Below are 16,430 nucleotides of genomic sequence, written 5' to 3' on the forward strand. Positions count from 1 at the left end.
TGACTTTGAGAGGGGTACACAAAATGTTGTTTTTACCACCTCGCTCCATCAGTCACTGTAGGCTGTCATTGCTGTAGTGCAGAGTGCAGATAATGCACTGGCAGTCATCACTGGTGGTCGCTGTACTGTGAAGAGCAGGTTTCAGTGGAGCTTTGCTTTGCCGTTCATTACGGGCGGCAGCGTCTTTGTGCAAAGGGGTCTGTTCGCTGCTGCAAGAGGCCCAAATGTCAGGATTTCAGCTTTTGTTCTTTGGAGGAGCCCAAACTGATGTCAGCCAAGTGTCCAAGACATGAGTGGCACCTCATGGGGATCAGGGACTCACCCCAGCAGAGGTCAGCAGTTGAAGGTCTACTGCAGCAGCTGAACTGGGTAGTTTCAGGGAGGGCTCTGGAGCTTAGCATGACCATGTAGCTTACACAGGAAATCAGCCAACTGACCTCTGGAGTCCACCAGGTCATACTGAGATTAAGGTAAGTAGGTCCAGTCTTTGTTCTCAGACAGCAAGGCTGTCATTAGCAGTAGTGAAGTCCTTCTGTAATGTCCACAGGTACAGGTGTATTTTGATGAGTAGTTCTGGAGGTCCAATATTTATATTTGGTGCCAGCCTTTGTGTGGGGAGGATTTCCTATACTACACTCCACATCTGGTTCTGAAAAATTCCTCCCCTTCTCCTATCAAGGATCTAAATATCTGCGGTGGCAAAAGAAAGGGCAGACCTTGTGTCAGATTTTCTTATGTGTGAAGGAGGCATAGCCCTTTGAAATGTAAGTGGGGATGGGTATAACCCCTCCCAGTCATGCTGCCAGGATGTCCAATCCAGTAGATATATTTATTTATTTTATAAGTTGTATATAGCCTTGACTAAACCCAGGGGTATCAGAGTGTGAGGAGGTACGGTACTAAAAACGTTTGATCAAAAACAATAAGATACCAAAGAAAGCAGATAAATACGAGTGCTATTTACAAAAGTACTTTATTAAGCTAAAGAGGGCAGAGAGTTATTAGGCTAGGGTGGGTGAAAGAGAAAAAGAAAAGATAAAGGAGTGGGACAAAGAGAATAGGAGTTAGGAGAACAGGAGAACAGTGGGAGGCTGTGCATAAGGCTAGATGTCAGATGTAAAGATGAGGCAGGGAGGGGGTTAAGGGGGAGAGAGTAGTGTGAAGGAGGGGAGTTAGGGAGAAAGGGGAGGAGAGAGAATTGGAGGTCAATAGAGGGGAGCCTGACGCGCGGAGGGGAGTCAGTGTCAGCGGTAGGTATTATGAACCCCAATATTTGTTGAGGAGGTACAGTTTCAGGTCTTTTTGGAAGTTGAAGTAGGAAGGGTTACAACGCAGGTCTTTAGGTAGGGAGTTCCAGATAGATGGAGCGCTTCCGGAGAAGGAGCGAGCTTGTGTGCATTTCTTCTTTAAGGGAGGGGGATAAGAAGGAGTGCGTTGGTACTTCATATCGATCGGGCGCAGCCCGCTTTGTGGAGTTTGCCTGAAAGGTAACTTGGGGTGTTTTGATGAATTGCTTTGTGTGTGATACATGCAATCTTATAGGTGGATCTGCCTTCAATGGGTAGCCATTTGAGGGTTTTAAGGGCAGGGGAGATGTGGTTGAAAGGTTTGTAGTCAGAGACAAGTCTAGCAGCTACATTGAGCACAGATTTGGAGTGGTGCAAAGTGGACTTTAGGTGTTCCAGTGAGGATAGCGTCACCATAGTCAATTCTCGACAGGACCAGCGATTGGACAACAGATTTGAGGTTGACAGCCTGGATCAAGGGTTTAATTTTCTTGAGATGATGCAGGGGGAAGAGTGCTCCTTTGGCTGAGGTTCTTATGTGGGAAGTAAAGTCAATGCTATTATCAATGGTGATGCCTAGAGATTTAACTGAGTTGGGAGTAGTGAGAGAGCAGTTGAGAGCATTAAGATCGGATATCCAGGTTTGTATGGGGAGTGGGTTGTTTTTATGGGAGAAGAAAATAATTTTGCTTTTTTTAGTTTTTGAGTTTGAGATGATGGTGGTGGAATCATGATTGGATCTTGGTCAGGGTGTCATTGAGGTGGGGGACATCAGAGTGGGATTTAATCTTATAGTAAAGTTGAGTGTTGTCTGCATAAAGGTGGTAATTGATTCATTGCATACAATGTATTGTTACTACGGACCTTTGTGTTACTGTCTGGAAGTAATACAAAAACCCCAACAGCAGAGATATTCACATTTATGTGACACGAACACTGTCAGAAATCCCAAGTGGTTAGGACTAGAAAACACACAGGTCTGTAGTAACAATACATTGAATGCAAAGAATCAAATAGTGAATAGAATGTATTCAAAGGAGTATATGAAAATCAATTTCAAGACACATAGTGGTGCAGTGAATAATGGTGCAAAATAAATGTGCTGATGAGTACAGTCTCATGAGTATTGCCTATGCATTATTTTGACTCACTATTATTGTTTCATCTCTCTCTCTCTTGGGATTGTTGTATCACACTGAATCCCTATGACAAACCCACTATTTTATTGGGATCGAAACACCCCAGAGTTTAAAAACATGGACCCTATATGATTGTTGAGAATTTGCTGTAAAGGGCCGGTTGGTTCTTGTGTTTGTTGATACACCTGTTGATCAGAATGTTTCACTTGCGCGTATCACCTCTAAAGAGAGCAGTAAGCACATTTATTTTGCACCAATATTCCTTGTGCCGCTATGTCTCTTGAAATTGGTTTGCATAAACTCATTTGAATAAATTGTATTTGCTGTTTGGTTCAGTTGAGTTGTGGGTAAACATATCTCTACTTAGGAGTTTTCAGTGCCCGGACATGTAAACCTTCGGCACACATATCCTGCTTTTTAAATACAATGCACCCTGCCGTAAGAACTTTTTGGGCCTACTTTAGAGGTGACGTATAAGTATTAAAAAGGGAGGTTTATTACCTTTTTAAAAAAAAAAATTTTATTACCATCGTTGGGTCATTTGACAATACAAGTAGTACGTTCACAACTTTAGAATAAAAATAAGCAATCAATATCTTCTTTTACAATAATATTTGATTATAACAGGTAGGTGGGAAGGATGGGTTCCCTGTAATAAAGAAAACAATTATTCATCTTAGTACTCTCTGAGTATACCCCAAGTCGATATACTTAATCGTTTTTTCCTAATACCCTTCAGAGCTTACAAATTCCATTCTAACTCATATATATTAAACATTTTCCTTCTCCAGAATTCAAACGTCGGTGCTTCAAGTTGTAACCATTCTGTAGCTATACATAATCGAGCTATAGACATTGCCATAAATAAGAAATTCTTAAATTTACATATGTTCTCATTTTCATTAACAATTTGCCCTCCCCCTACTAACATAAGTGCTGGGGATATTTTAAACGGGTGGTGGATGACCAAGGATATACATTTTTCTATACTCTTCCCCTCCACATCGAAAACATTTTCCATCATTCATAGGCCCCCATGTTGCCATACGTTTAGGAGTATAGTATAGTCTGAATATTGTCTTATATACCTGAGCTTTCAGATTGGCAGACAAACCTATATCCTTGGCCATCAAGATATAATCCACAATATTTAGATCAGTTTCCTCTAATTGATCTGCCAATATACATTATATTTATTCAAATCATCTGGCTTGTAATCCATCAGCAATCGATATAGCAGGCCGATCCTTTTTTTTGATTGGACAGCCTCTATTATCTTATTAGGGCTAGGTCTGTTTAATTTCTTTAAGCAAAAATCTCTAATTTGGAGATATTTAAAAAAAAGATGACTGAGGTATATGGAATTTGGTGCATATATTAGAGAAAGATTTGAATATTCCATCAGTGTCATATAGATCTTCAATTTTACTCATACCTTTCCTGCCCCATTCCTTTGTTACATTGTCCCAGAATATTGATGGTAGTATTTTTTCCGCAGAAAAGGGAGTATGGTACACAATTCTTTCCAGCTTCAATATCCTTACAACCCTTCTCCAAACTTTATATACAGATTCAAGCACCTTAAATCGGGTATGTTTGTAGTAGTTCCCCTCCAGCTCTTTTAACAAACATCCCTTCGCATGTTCCCCTAATAATAGATAAAATATCGACGGGGATTCTGCCGGATCTTCAATTTGTTCTCCCGTCAACAATATTCTCATTCTTTGTAAGAAACAAACATAATAATAAAACACAAAATCCGGAATCCCACGCCCTCCTCTCTCAATAGGCAGAGTCAACCATTTCATTGCTCGTCTTGTTTTACCGGGTGCCCCAAAAAAATTTGTACATAGACTTTGTAGTTTATATATGTGATTTAGGGTATCTCTAAGGGGATACTACGATATAAATATAAGATTTTAGCTAGTACATTCATCTTAATGAGCCTCTCCCTATTATAGACAATTGAAGTCTCCCCCACCTATCTAAAGATTGTTTCATTTGTAGCATTGTTTTGTCCCAGTTAACCTCTACTATCTCTTGTGTATGGGATTTAATTATAATTCCTAAATATGTCACTTCATGAGTGACCCTGTGATCGTTAAACTGTACATAATCTGAACAAAGCACCTGCGTTTTCGCAGCATTTAATTTGTAGCCAGAACTATTTCCGAAATCTATAGCCAAGCGTTCAATCTTTATCATAGCCTGTCTTGGTTCTGTGGTAATAATGGCAATGTCATCCGCATATGCGAATACTGAATGGGGTATAGATGAGACTACGAATGGTTTGATGTATGGTGATTGTGATAGTTTTAATAAAAATGGGTTAATAAATAACGCAAAAAGAAGTGGGGAGCAAGGGCACCCCTGGCGAGTACCTCTTGTAATAATTATCTTTTCCGATTTTCTACCAATAGCTACATCTATTGCATTAGGTGAATGGTACAGTGTTTTAATAGCTCTTAAGAAGTGTTTGCCGAATCCCATTCTTTGCATTACTGCCCACAAATATGCCCACTCTACGCGGCCAAACGCTTTCTCAGCGTCGAGTAATATCAGGGAGGTTTATTACCAATGAAAGGTTTATTTTGCCAGATTGAAATGGCATTTTAATACTGCATACATGTTTCAGTAATAGGCCTGAGACAGCATTTCAAATCCAGTATGATCACATTTCTACTTTATTGTGCTTTGAGCAATCTTCACTTATCACATTGTGGATTCAAAGGCCTCGTCTCTCTTCAATGCAAGGTGCAAATGTTGGGGACTGTGAGGCGTTCTGCCAAAGGCATCTGTCGCTCAAGCACTGATACTGACTAGCACTCTACCCATGCTTGAAGTGGGGCATTTATTCCAAAAAATGAATTCTTAGCTACAACAGCCAATGACCCGAAAGCTGTGGTGAGATGGAAATTAATGACGGATATAAGGACAGAACTAACCAGACTATTGAAAACATCTTTATTAAATTGCTCAGAGATAATTCCGAGATTTGATTGGAGGGAGGTTGCATTAGAATATGGATAAAAATTACATGAGGTTGAAACGCTTTGGCAGCATTATGAGGGTCGATGGGAATCTTTTTCCGCGTTAGGGTCTTAAGATGGCCATTTAATTTTGAAATCCTCAAATGAATTATATAAATGTCTCTTTGACTGGATAAGCGGAAATGGCATCATATACAATTGTTTATTCATTCTCATGTTATAATAGGGGATCACATTGATTGTTTTGAGCATACTCTTGGAATTGTTGCATCTATCTGTTATGTATCAAAATATTTTCTGGATATTTAGCATTGTTTTTGATGTTTGTCTTTGATTTAATATTGTACATTTTTTTTTTTGTTTTGTCTGTCTTTGGAAAGATGAGTTTTTCAGAAATAGAGTAATATGTTTGTAATGAAGAAGTCGATGAATTAGAAAAGCATACTGGATTGATGTGTATGTTGTGTAGTCTGAAATAAGCATTGATTTATGGCCAATTGAGGTTTGTTTTTTAAATGTTTATTGTATTGCTCCCTCCCAGCATTGTAGGCCTGACTGGGTCACATCCCATTGCACTTTGATGTAAAAGCACAAAGCGTTACTGGTGGCTGGTATACAGTCTTTACAACAAAACTTTTACAACGAACTACCATTACAACACAACTTTTACAACGCAAACTATTACAACGCATAGCGCTGGGGGGGGCTCTAGGATAGGGAATAGGTTTAATGTACTATCCAACACCTTCCCTACTATCCACGGGGACTGGAGTTGGAATAGTAAATTAAACTATTCACTATCCAGCGCCCAAAAGCATTATGCGTTGTAATGATATGCGTTGTAAAACTTACGATGTAAAGGTAGGCGTTGTAATGGTATGCGTTGTAACGTCATACATCCCTGGTGGCTATCTGGTCAAAATACTATTATTTAACAACCAAAGTCTATTTGAGGGACCGCGGAGGTTGCCTCTAGACCAAAACAATTGCCCTACAGAGAGTTTCATACAACATCCAGACCCCCATATTTGCTCCTTAAAAATCTGTTTGACTGGTCCTCATAAAACTTCAGAAATAAGGTTCCAAACTGGTCAACAGAATTCTGGTTCTCAGTGACGGGGGCTTGTTGCCTCCTAACCAAACCCCTTAGGCTTCTCCATTGTTGATTGGGAAGTGGGAACTATTTGGGATTGATAAATCCCTTTCTACTGCAGGGGGTGCTATGTCATTTTTAAAATGCTTCTAATAACATGCGAAAAAACACTAGTCTTTAGCTGGCAGTTTTGCAGGAATTGTGTGACAAAAAGTGAATATTGAATGCAAAAGGTGGGTGCAATATTTGCTATGTTGATTTTGGCATTGACTATTTTTAGGTTAATAACTCGAAATTTGAGTAATAAATTATACATAGTTCCGGAAGTGTTTTAAGTGAATCAGTTGAATCACATTGTCGTTATTTCATGCAAATGTTGTGACTTCTGCAACTATGGAGGCAAGATTGGCGAGCTGAAGGATTATAAACTGGAACGAATGATAGACAGTTATGGCCACCTTGCCCTCCAGATCTGTCTTTCCTGTGAATATTAAATTGTATAAATACTAAATTATTATTGGCAGTCTGTTATCAGACTGCCAGGTTTCTGTAAGAAACACCAGATCAACAATGAAATTTTTTAAAAGAGCAGCGATCCAAGGGGCATATTATCAAGAACGGCGTTAAAATTATCGCCTCTTTAGCGGCAGGAAACTGCTGCTAAAGTGGCGATAATGGGCTTGAGAATATGCCCTTGGGAATTCCCATAGAAGCCCAGGTTCTGGTGTGAAGATGGGCTTCTATGGGAATTCACAAGGGCCTATTATCAAGCACATTATCGCTGCTTTAGCTGCAGTTTCCTTCCCTTAAAGCGGCGATAATTTTAACACAGTTCTTGATAATTTGCCCCTCAATTCTTGAGTTAAAAACAAATACCGCATTACAGAGCACTGCTTTCAGATGTGTTGTATCCACAGAGCATAGCTCTGAGATGCGTTGTATCCCCTCTGTTACGGAAAGCATTATGCAAATGTTCTGCTTTTAGAGGCACTAAGGACCACTGGGTGCAGAGGTGCACGTTTTGAGTCTGCTTATTGTGAGACGTTTTCATGTTAGCATTTTGCTTATCTGTGACGTTTTATTTAAGTATGGGCGAAATTAGCGAATTCGCGGTACGCGAATTAGTGCGAAAGCACATTTTCAGTCCGCAAAATCCGCAAATTTGTGGATTTTTTTATTTTTGCGTGTTCGCGGGGCGCTTTGCGTGTTCGCGGGGGGTTTTCCAGCGTGCCGACCGCGAAGTTACCCATGCAGTCGTACATGGGCGCGGCCATCTTGTTTTCAGTGTTCGCATTGCGTATTTCCGTTTACGGGCACTAGTTGCATGCTCGCGTTGGGCATTTCCTACGTGCGGGGCGCAATTACGTCATTGCGTCCGTTTTTGCGTGTTCGCGGGGGAAATATCGCGCAAAATTACCCACGCGCTCCTCAATGGGCGTGGCCATCTTGTTTTTCATTCATTGCTATGGTTCTGGGCATGCTTTTTCTATCCTGCTTTAATCTTTGCAATCCTTTATTTGTTTGAACTTTTTTTTAATCATTTTTACTCATTATCTATCCCTCTCTTTTTCTACATCTATATTTTGTGTTTCTTTCTACTTTTGGTTACTTTAAAACTACTTTTTTTAACTCTTTCCTTTTATTTACTTTTTCTCTATTCTCTTTCCTATTCATTTCCATTCCTGTCCAGGCCATGGCAAAGGAAGCCGGGAAGAACAAGGGGAAGGGTCCCGCACCCCGTACCCGGCTCCCTTGTGGGCGATTAAGGGGGAGGATGTCTTGGCCCGGGAGATTTTCAGCGCGGTGGAGGTGGCCGCACTTATCTTTTATGTTCAGCGCCACCTCCCGAAGACCGTCGCAGCAGGCGATAGGCCCGGTCCAGGGTATGGCCTCCGGGAGCGTCGCAAGCTCTGGGATAAGGTGTGCCGGGCCATGTTTAGGGAGTCGGGGGTCCGGCGCACCTGCCATCAGGCGACGCACCGGTGGACTGACCTCCTTGATCGGGAGCAGGACCTGCTCGATCTGCTAGGCATGGAGATCCCCGGGCTTGGTGAGTAGCTATTTAATAACTACTTTGTTTTCTTCTGCTCTGTGTTATTATTATATTGCTCATATATGTTTTTCCCAAAGAGCAAGAATGCTGCTGATTCGATTACATTGCAGGTAAATTAATGCTTCTGTGTATGCAGGTGCAGTGCTCGCCTGCTCAGTGGCGTTGCTACTATGCTTACTTGTTTGCAACTTCCTGCTCATTTGGCCTGATTATGTATGAGTGTAGTACTTTAAAGAACTGCGTAATGCTAGAGAGACTAGCGACTCAAGTCTAGTCCTTTCTTTGTACTCCTGCTGCCACTAAGAAGAAGAGATAGTGGTTGATTGATAGGTTGAGTATATTATGACTTGTTATTAGTAGTACGAATTTTTTTTGTGGTCTGCAATCATGATGACGGACTGTGTCTGTCACGTCACATGCTGCTGAATGCTGGCAGTCGTAGTCGAACCTTTTTGTTGTTGGTTTAGTTAGTGATTTACATAACTTTCCAAGTAGACGGTCTGCGAATCCAGCAATACTGTACTATCCTCCTAGTTGACCAGATCAGACAGGTCAATACATGTAGTGCAATTGTTGGTAATTTGTTTCCCCTAGAACATTTTAGATTGTGGTCAAAGAAAACAAATATTTCAAAAAACAATCATCCATGTTTGTGTTTATTTCATGATCATCAGCAACTCCCAGGGGCAAGAGGACGACAGCGACGCCGGCGGAACAAGGTGGGCAGGATCGGTCCTCTGCGGTCTCTTCTGCTGGCCCCAGTAAGTTGTTCTGTTGTTAATATTAATAATTATACTTCCCTATCTTTTACAGCACCTATTAATTCCAAACTGTTTCCTAATTCTATTTTTTACAAAATATTCTTTAATCTTCTTGTAGACTGTTTCTACATTCTTATCCTGCCTCTACTATGACTCTCTGTGGTACTACTAGATTATTATTAATCTGTCTGTGTAGCTAGCTAAGCTTGCACAGTTGTCAAAAGGTGTTAAACAAAACTCGATTTCTATTCAGCAATAGCTCTTGGCACTGAGTGCAGTCCTCTCGGTTGCCCTTGCTGTCTATTCCAGTCTTCTTAATGTAAGTGCTTTGACAATTTCCAACAACAAAATGTCAATGTGTCTACGAAGAATAAGCTAGTAGTTGGCTTTTTTTATTTGATAGGAGCACATACCATACCGCTAGTGTTTCAGGGACTATTCTGCACATACAGAATTATGGACAAGAGAAAACGGACATTGTTGATGATAGGTGCAGTTCGACTTTCCACATACCTCAGTCCGAACAGAAGTTGAACCCCCAATCCCCTGACCAACTATCTAGTGTATCTGACCAATGATTATACGACCCAGAAGAACAGAAGAAGACTACCGCCGAGTCCCGACCTATCAGAGTCACGGAAGCATGCCTGCAAAGTGCAGTAGTGCAAACCCTTCCGCTCACTCACTTGTGAACAAAAACAACACAGTGTTTTTTAGTTTTAAAGATTTATTTTCAAATACGAAAGAAAAAAACAATTTCTTTATTTTTAATAGCGCAGTATTCCGAGCAAGCAGTGGTGATAGATGACGTTAAAATTTAAACACCCTTCCCTAGAATCAATATACTTCTACTTAACACATCTGATTATTAGAATAACTGTGCGGGAGCCCTCACCTTGTTTGAACTTCAAGTACTGGTGGTGATGAGGACAAGTCACAGGACTAGGTGGTGAATTGAAAAGCTCTTGTTGGCAGACGGGCAATGGAATCTTCTGTCTGTAATTAAAAAAATGGTACACTATAAAAAGCAACCATTCATCAGTTGTGCCAAAAAGTGTAGCATGTAATGGCTAAGCATATAAAAGGTTAACACCCTACCCAAAACCGTCACTTTTTTTCCTTCCCAATAATTAAAAATTGGTTATGTATTAACATTTCTTCCATTACGAGACAAAATAGGGGGTGGTGTATGGCATCTAAAAATATGACATGTTTTTCTAGGCATCATCACAACATCGGATGCGGTACCTCCCACCACTAGTGCCGGGGCCAGCAGAGCGGAGGCGTCCACTACTCCAGGGGGTGATGCGGCGGCGCCACAAGTGCCACCAGGAGGAGCTGTGGGGGATGGCTCAGCAGTGGCGGACGGTGGTAAGTTATTATACTCCTTACTTATTGACATTTTAGAGTAGGCTCGCAAAGGGGTGTATGATGTACTGTAGAGTAGACTGTACACTAGTACAAGTACACTGTACTGTTAAGAACGGTTACTAATTTAGAACTACATTTTTGCCAATCACGTAGAAGATAGTCACCCTTGACTTAGCAATACCATTAGCGGCGATAGTTCTCGAGTAAGCAATGGCCCCCTCTATTTGACTTCAACTCAGATGGGAAACATTTATTGTGAAGCCAAGTCATATCGGATGAACTTGAGGGATGTGATGAACGAAAAGGGAAACAACTTAGGGTGAAAGGAAGGATGAGCGAGTTGTAAAATGTATGACTATAAAGAAAGATACATGTTTTTGAATGCAGGCAGAGGTGGCCGATAGGAAGGAATCAGATGCATGGCTGCATGTAGCAAGGATGGTTGGAGGAGAAAGAAAAGATGACTGCCTGTGTGGGTGAATCAGAAAATGCATGTGTGGTGTGCATTGCAATATACCATTTGGGTGAAACTCAAATGCAAGTCAAGACGGTGGTTTACCAAATAAAATGTGGATGAAGAGTGTTACTTTGAACAGCATGTCCGTGCCAGAGTAGCAAAGCAGAGGAAATCCAAATACTAGAAGTTGTGATTGTTCAGAAATACTCCCTTGACTAACAGTACAGTAGTTTACTTTGCAAGCACAGCATATATTGTATATGTATTGTATAGTTGACATTATATTAAGTCAAGTCCCTTGCTCTGGTAATTTTGGGTACCACACTCACTCCCTATGTTAATAATTTTCTCTCAGCTGTGTCATGGGTGGACTATCGCTGTTGTTCACTCAATCTATCAAAACAAAGCACCTAAAGTCATCCATCATATAAGCAAAGATCATGTGATCGACAGGATATATGATCAGAAATGAATAATCTTCACCGGCCTGGTCGCCCCCACGCTCCTCGTGCCTCCTGCTCCCTGTGCCTTACCTGCCTCCTGCTGCCTGCGCCTCCTGCTCGCCTACGCCGACTGCTTCCTCCACAAGCGCCCCAGCCGTCGCAGGGCCGCCCGTCAGCCCGCACTCGTTTTTCCCGCTGCTGCCTGCTTGCGGCCCCGCCCCCCCGCCAGCCGATAGGCTCCCACGCTCCCGCCTCCCAGCGGACCCTCCCTCCCGGCTCCCTTCTTAAGGGGACCCTGACTCCTCATCTGGAGCGACCACTGCGCCTTCACCAGCCTGGTCGCCCCCACACTCCTTGTGCCTCCTGCTCCCTGTGCCTTACCTGCCTCCTGCTGCCTGCGCCTCCTACTCGCCTACCCCGACTGCTTCCTCCACAAGCGCCCCAGCCGCCGCAGGGCCGCCCGCCAGCCCGCACTTGTTTTTCCCGCCGCTGCCTGCCTGCGGCCCCGCCACCCCGCCAGCCGATAGGCTCCCACGCTCCCGCCTCCCAGCGGACCCTCCCTCCTGGCTCTCTTCTTATGACGCCCCCAGAGCGACCGCGCAGCGGACGCATGCAGCGGGAGCACCGAATGAGCGCCGAAGGTGCGCCAAAGGTAAGCCCGTCTGCGCCCGTCCGCGCCTGGACCGCGCCCAGCGCCATGACCCCTAGTCCCCACCGCTGATGCAAGACTCCACGACAGACCTACGACGCCACCACTCTCAACGCACTCAATACCGGCCGGAACCCTGCCTGCTACCGAGCCACCCCGAGACGCACCAACGGACCCTTCGCCTGCAAAGCCTGCCGCTTCACCTGCCACCGGACCTGCACCGCCCCCGCCGACTCCAACACCAACAGCAACCACTTGAAGTGCATCCTGCTGAACACCCGATCCGTCCACAGGCACACCGTGGAACTCTGGGACCTACTCGACGCAACTACACCGGACGTCGCCTTCCTCACCGAAACCTGGATGAACGCCTCCTCAGCGCCCGACATAGCCACAGCCCTCCCGGACGGCTACAAGATCAACTGGAAGGACCGCATCAACCAGTCCGGAAGAGGCATCGCCATCGTACACAAGAACACCATCCGCATCTCGACTAACTCCGACAAAACCTTTTCCGCCGCCGAGCACCTGCACTTCCAGATACACACCGACCCCAAAACCACCCTCCGAGGCACCCTCATCTACAGACCACCGGGACCACGCACGCAGTTCAGCGAAGACATCGCAGACTTCATCAGCCCGCACGCCCTTCCCTCCACCGACTACATCCTCCTAGGGGACCTCAACTTCCACCTGGAGAACAACAACGACAGAAACACCACCGCCCTGCTGGACAACCTCGCCAATCTCGGACTCAAGCAACTGGTGGACACCCCTACCCACTACGCCGGACACACGCTTGACCCTGTCTTCACATCCAGCAAGCACGTCTCCTTCAGCCACACCACCGGACTCCACTGGACAGACCACAGTTGCGTCCACTTCAGCTTCAGTAGAACTACGACCCACCGCCATCCGCAACGGGTCCCCCGCCGCAGCTGGAACAAGATCACCGCCGAGCAACTCACCGCCTCCCTCGCCAGAACACTCCCACCAGCACAACGGACCCCAACGTAGCAGCCAGCAACCTCACACAGTGGCTGACCGCCTGCGCCGATGACCTCGCACCACTCAAGAACCCTCCCAGCAGACCCAGCAGCAAGAAAACCCCCTGGTTCACCGACGAACTCAAGGAATCCAAGAAGAACTGACGCACCCTCGAGAAAGCCTGGCGGCTCAACCGCGCCACAGACAACTGGACTGCCCTCAAGCACGCCACCCGCAAACACCATCAACTGATCCGCGCCACCAAGAAGACGGCACTCAAAGAACGACTGGACAACAACGCCCACGACAGCAAAGAACTCTTCAGCATCGTCAAAGAGTTCTCCAACCCCAGCGCCGGAACCAGCGACATCACTCCCACGCAAGACCTCTGCGACTCCCTCGCCTCGTTCTTCCACTGCAAGATCGCCGACATACACAACAGCTTCGACTCACAGACCACGCACCCTACCACCGAACCAACGCCCGCCACCACCAGCCTCTGCAACTGGACCCCGATCAGCATCGAAGACACCACCCGCACGATGAACTCAATCCACTCCGGATCACCAACCGACCCCTGCCCACACCACGTCTTCAACAAAGCCGCCGCCACCATCGCACCCCATCTCCGAGACACCATCAACGCCTCCTTCCACACCGCCACCTTCCCAGAGAGCTGGAAGCACGCCGAACTGACCGCCCTCCTGAAGAAACCAACAGCGGACCCCACCGACCTCAAGAACTACCGTCCCATCTCGCTCCTTCCTTTCCCGGCCAAAGTCATCGAGAAGACCGTCAACACACAGCTTGCCGCCTTCCTCGAAACGAACGGATCCCTCGACCACTCGCAGTCCGGATTTCGGGCCAACCACAGCACCGAGACCGCCCTGATCGCAGCCACTGACGACATCAGAACCCTGATTGACAACGGGGAAACAGCGGCCCTCATCCTCCTGGACCTCTCCGCAGCGTTCGACACAGTCTGCCACCGAACCCTAAAGAAACGCCTCAGCAACATCGGAATCCGAGAAAAAACACGCTGGAATGGATCATCTTGTTCCTCACCGGAAGAACCCAGAGAGTCCGCCTCCTTCCGTTCAGATCCGAGGCCACCGAAGTCATCTGCGGCGTACCACAAGGATCTTTTCTCAGCCCGACCCTCTTCAACGTCTACATGAGCCCCCTCACAGCCATCGCATGCCAACACAACCTCAACATCATCTCCTACGCTGACGACACCCAGCTGATCCTCTCCCTCACCAACGATCCCACCACCGCCAGAGCCAACCTACACGAAGGGATGAAAGACGTCGCCGACTGGATGAGAAACAGCCGTCTTAAACTGAACTCAGACAAGATGGAAGTCCTCATCCTGGGATCATCACCCTCCGCCTGGAACGACTCCTGGTGGCCCCCGGCCCTGGGCACCGCCCCCAAACCTACAGACCACGCACGCAACCTGGGCTTCATCCTGGACTCCTCCCTGTCAATGACCAGACAAGTCAACGCCATCTCTTCCTCGTGCTTCAACACCCTGCGCATGCTCCGTAAGATCTTCAGATGGATCCCCACTGAAACCAGGAAGACCGTCACCCAGGCACTCGTCACCAGCCGACTGGACTACGGGAACGCCCTCTACGCCAGAACTACAGCCAAACTCCAGAGAAGACTCCAACGAATCCAGAACGCCTCCGCACGACTCATCCTGGACATCCCCCGACACAGCCACATCACCGGACACCTGAGAGAACTGCACTGGATCCCCGTCAGCAAGAGAATCACGTTCAGACTCCTCAACAACGCACACAAGGCCCTACACGACCTGGGACCCAAGTACCTCAACGACCGAATGACCTACTACACGCCCACGCGCCAGCTACGATCTACCAGCCACGCACTCGCCACCGTACCTCGCATCCGCAGAGCCACCGCCGGAGGAAGATCCTTCTCCTACCTGGCAGCAAAGACCAGGAACTCCCTCCCCACTCACCTTCGACGTACCCAAGACCATCTCTCCTTCAGGAAGCAACTCAAGACCTGGCTGTTCGAGCAGTAGCACACCCCTTTCCCCCAGCGCCTTGAGACCCTCCCGGGTGAGCAGCGCGCTATATAAATGCTGTGATTGATTGATTGATTGAATCTTCATTTTCCTTTTGTAGTAGTCAAGGCCCGGGGTGGCAGTGCGAAATATAAAATACATTGAGCAATAGCCATTGATGTAACAGAGTATGGCCTGTGCCACCCCTATAGAAAAGTAAGAGCTTCCCCATCCCCACCTGCATGTACTGCTTAAAGTAATGGGAGTCTGCGTCATCACGGCTTGTGTCTGTTTTTCTTGGGTGCAAGCTGAGTGAGCTGGCATTATGCCTGCTACCACAAGTTCACGTACAAGTAATTTCTTTCGCAAAACAAGAGAAAAAAAGAAGAAGACTGGTGTACTCTCTGACTCTCTGACTATGTAGTGAGTCCATAGTGCTGCTAGTAGAATTCCTGAAACTCCCACTAATGTTACAGGCCTACAAAGACGGCGGAAAGATACATGCCAAAATGTTATACTGTGCTTGCAAGTTGCTAGTGTTACTGTGAGACAACTTTCTGTTGAATTATTTTGTGTTAATGTTAAAGAGTATTGGTTACAGTATTTTTCTTTCTTCATATAGATGCTCCACAAAAGCTCACCAGGAAGGAGATGGCTGTCCGGGCCAGGGCCTGGAATCTGGAGGCCATTTGTGCTGAATATTGGTGGCTGCGGGCTCGGGAGCAGGAGGAGGAGGCGGCAACAACTGCATCTTCCTCCAGTGCCCAAGGGATCACCAGCCAGCAGCCTCAAGTTGTACGGCGCCGTGGTCCGACAACCTCCCGCCGCCTATCTGCCCTCAGAGAGAATAAACACTTAGTACATTAAATTAGTTTTAAAAATAGCAAATAAAAAGCTAAACAATGGCTGGAGGGATGAATTTGAAGCAGAGAGCAAACAAATGCACAGAGTCACACTCATAGAAGTTCACAACAATAACATTATTTAAAAGATGAGGAGAAGTGAAGAGGATACTGTAACTGTATGTTGTAGTGGTCCTGTTGAATTTGGGAAGTTGCATGCATCCAGCCATTCCTCTTATTTGTGGTACTCCTCCATTGCATCTGACGCTCCGTCGATCAATCTTGGTGACCAGACACACTGTCCACTGCCTGCCTGGTGGA

This window comes from Lissotriton helveticus, chromosome 7, assembly GCF_964261635.1.
Source record: "Lissotriton helveticus chromosome 7, aLisHel1.1, whole genome shotgun sequence".
Classification (NCBI taxonomy): domain Eukaryota; kingdom Metazoa; phylum Chordata; class Amphibia; order Caudata; family Salamandridae; genus Lissotriton; species Lissotriton helveticus.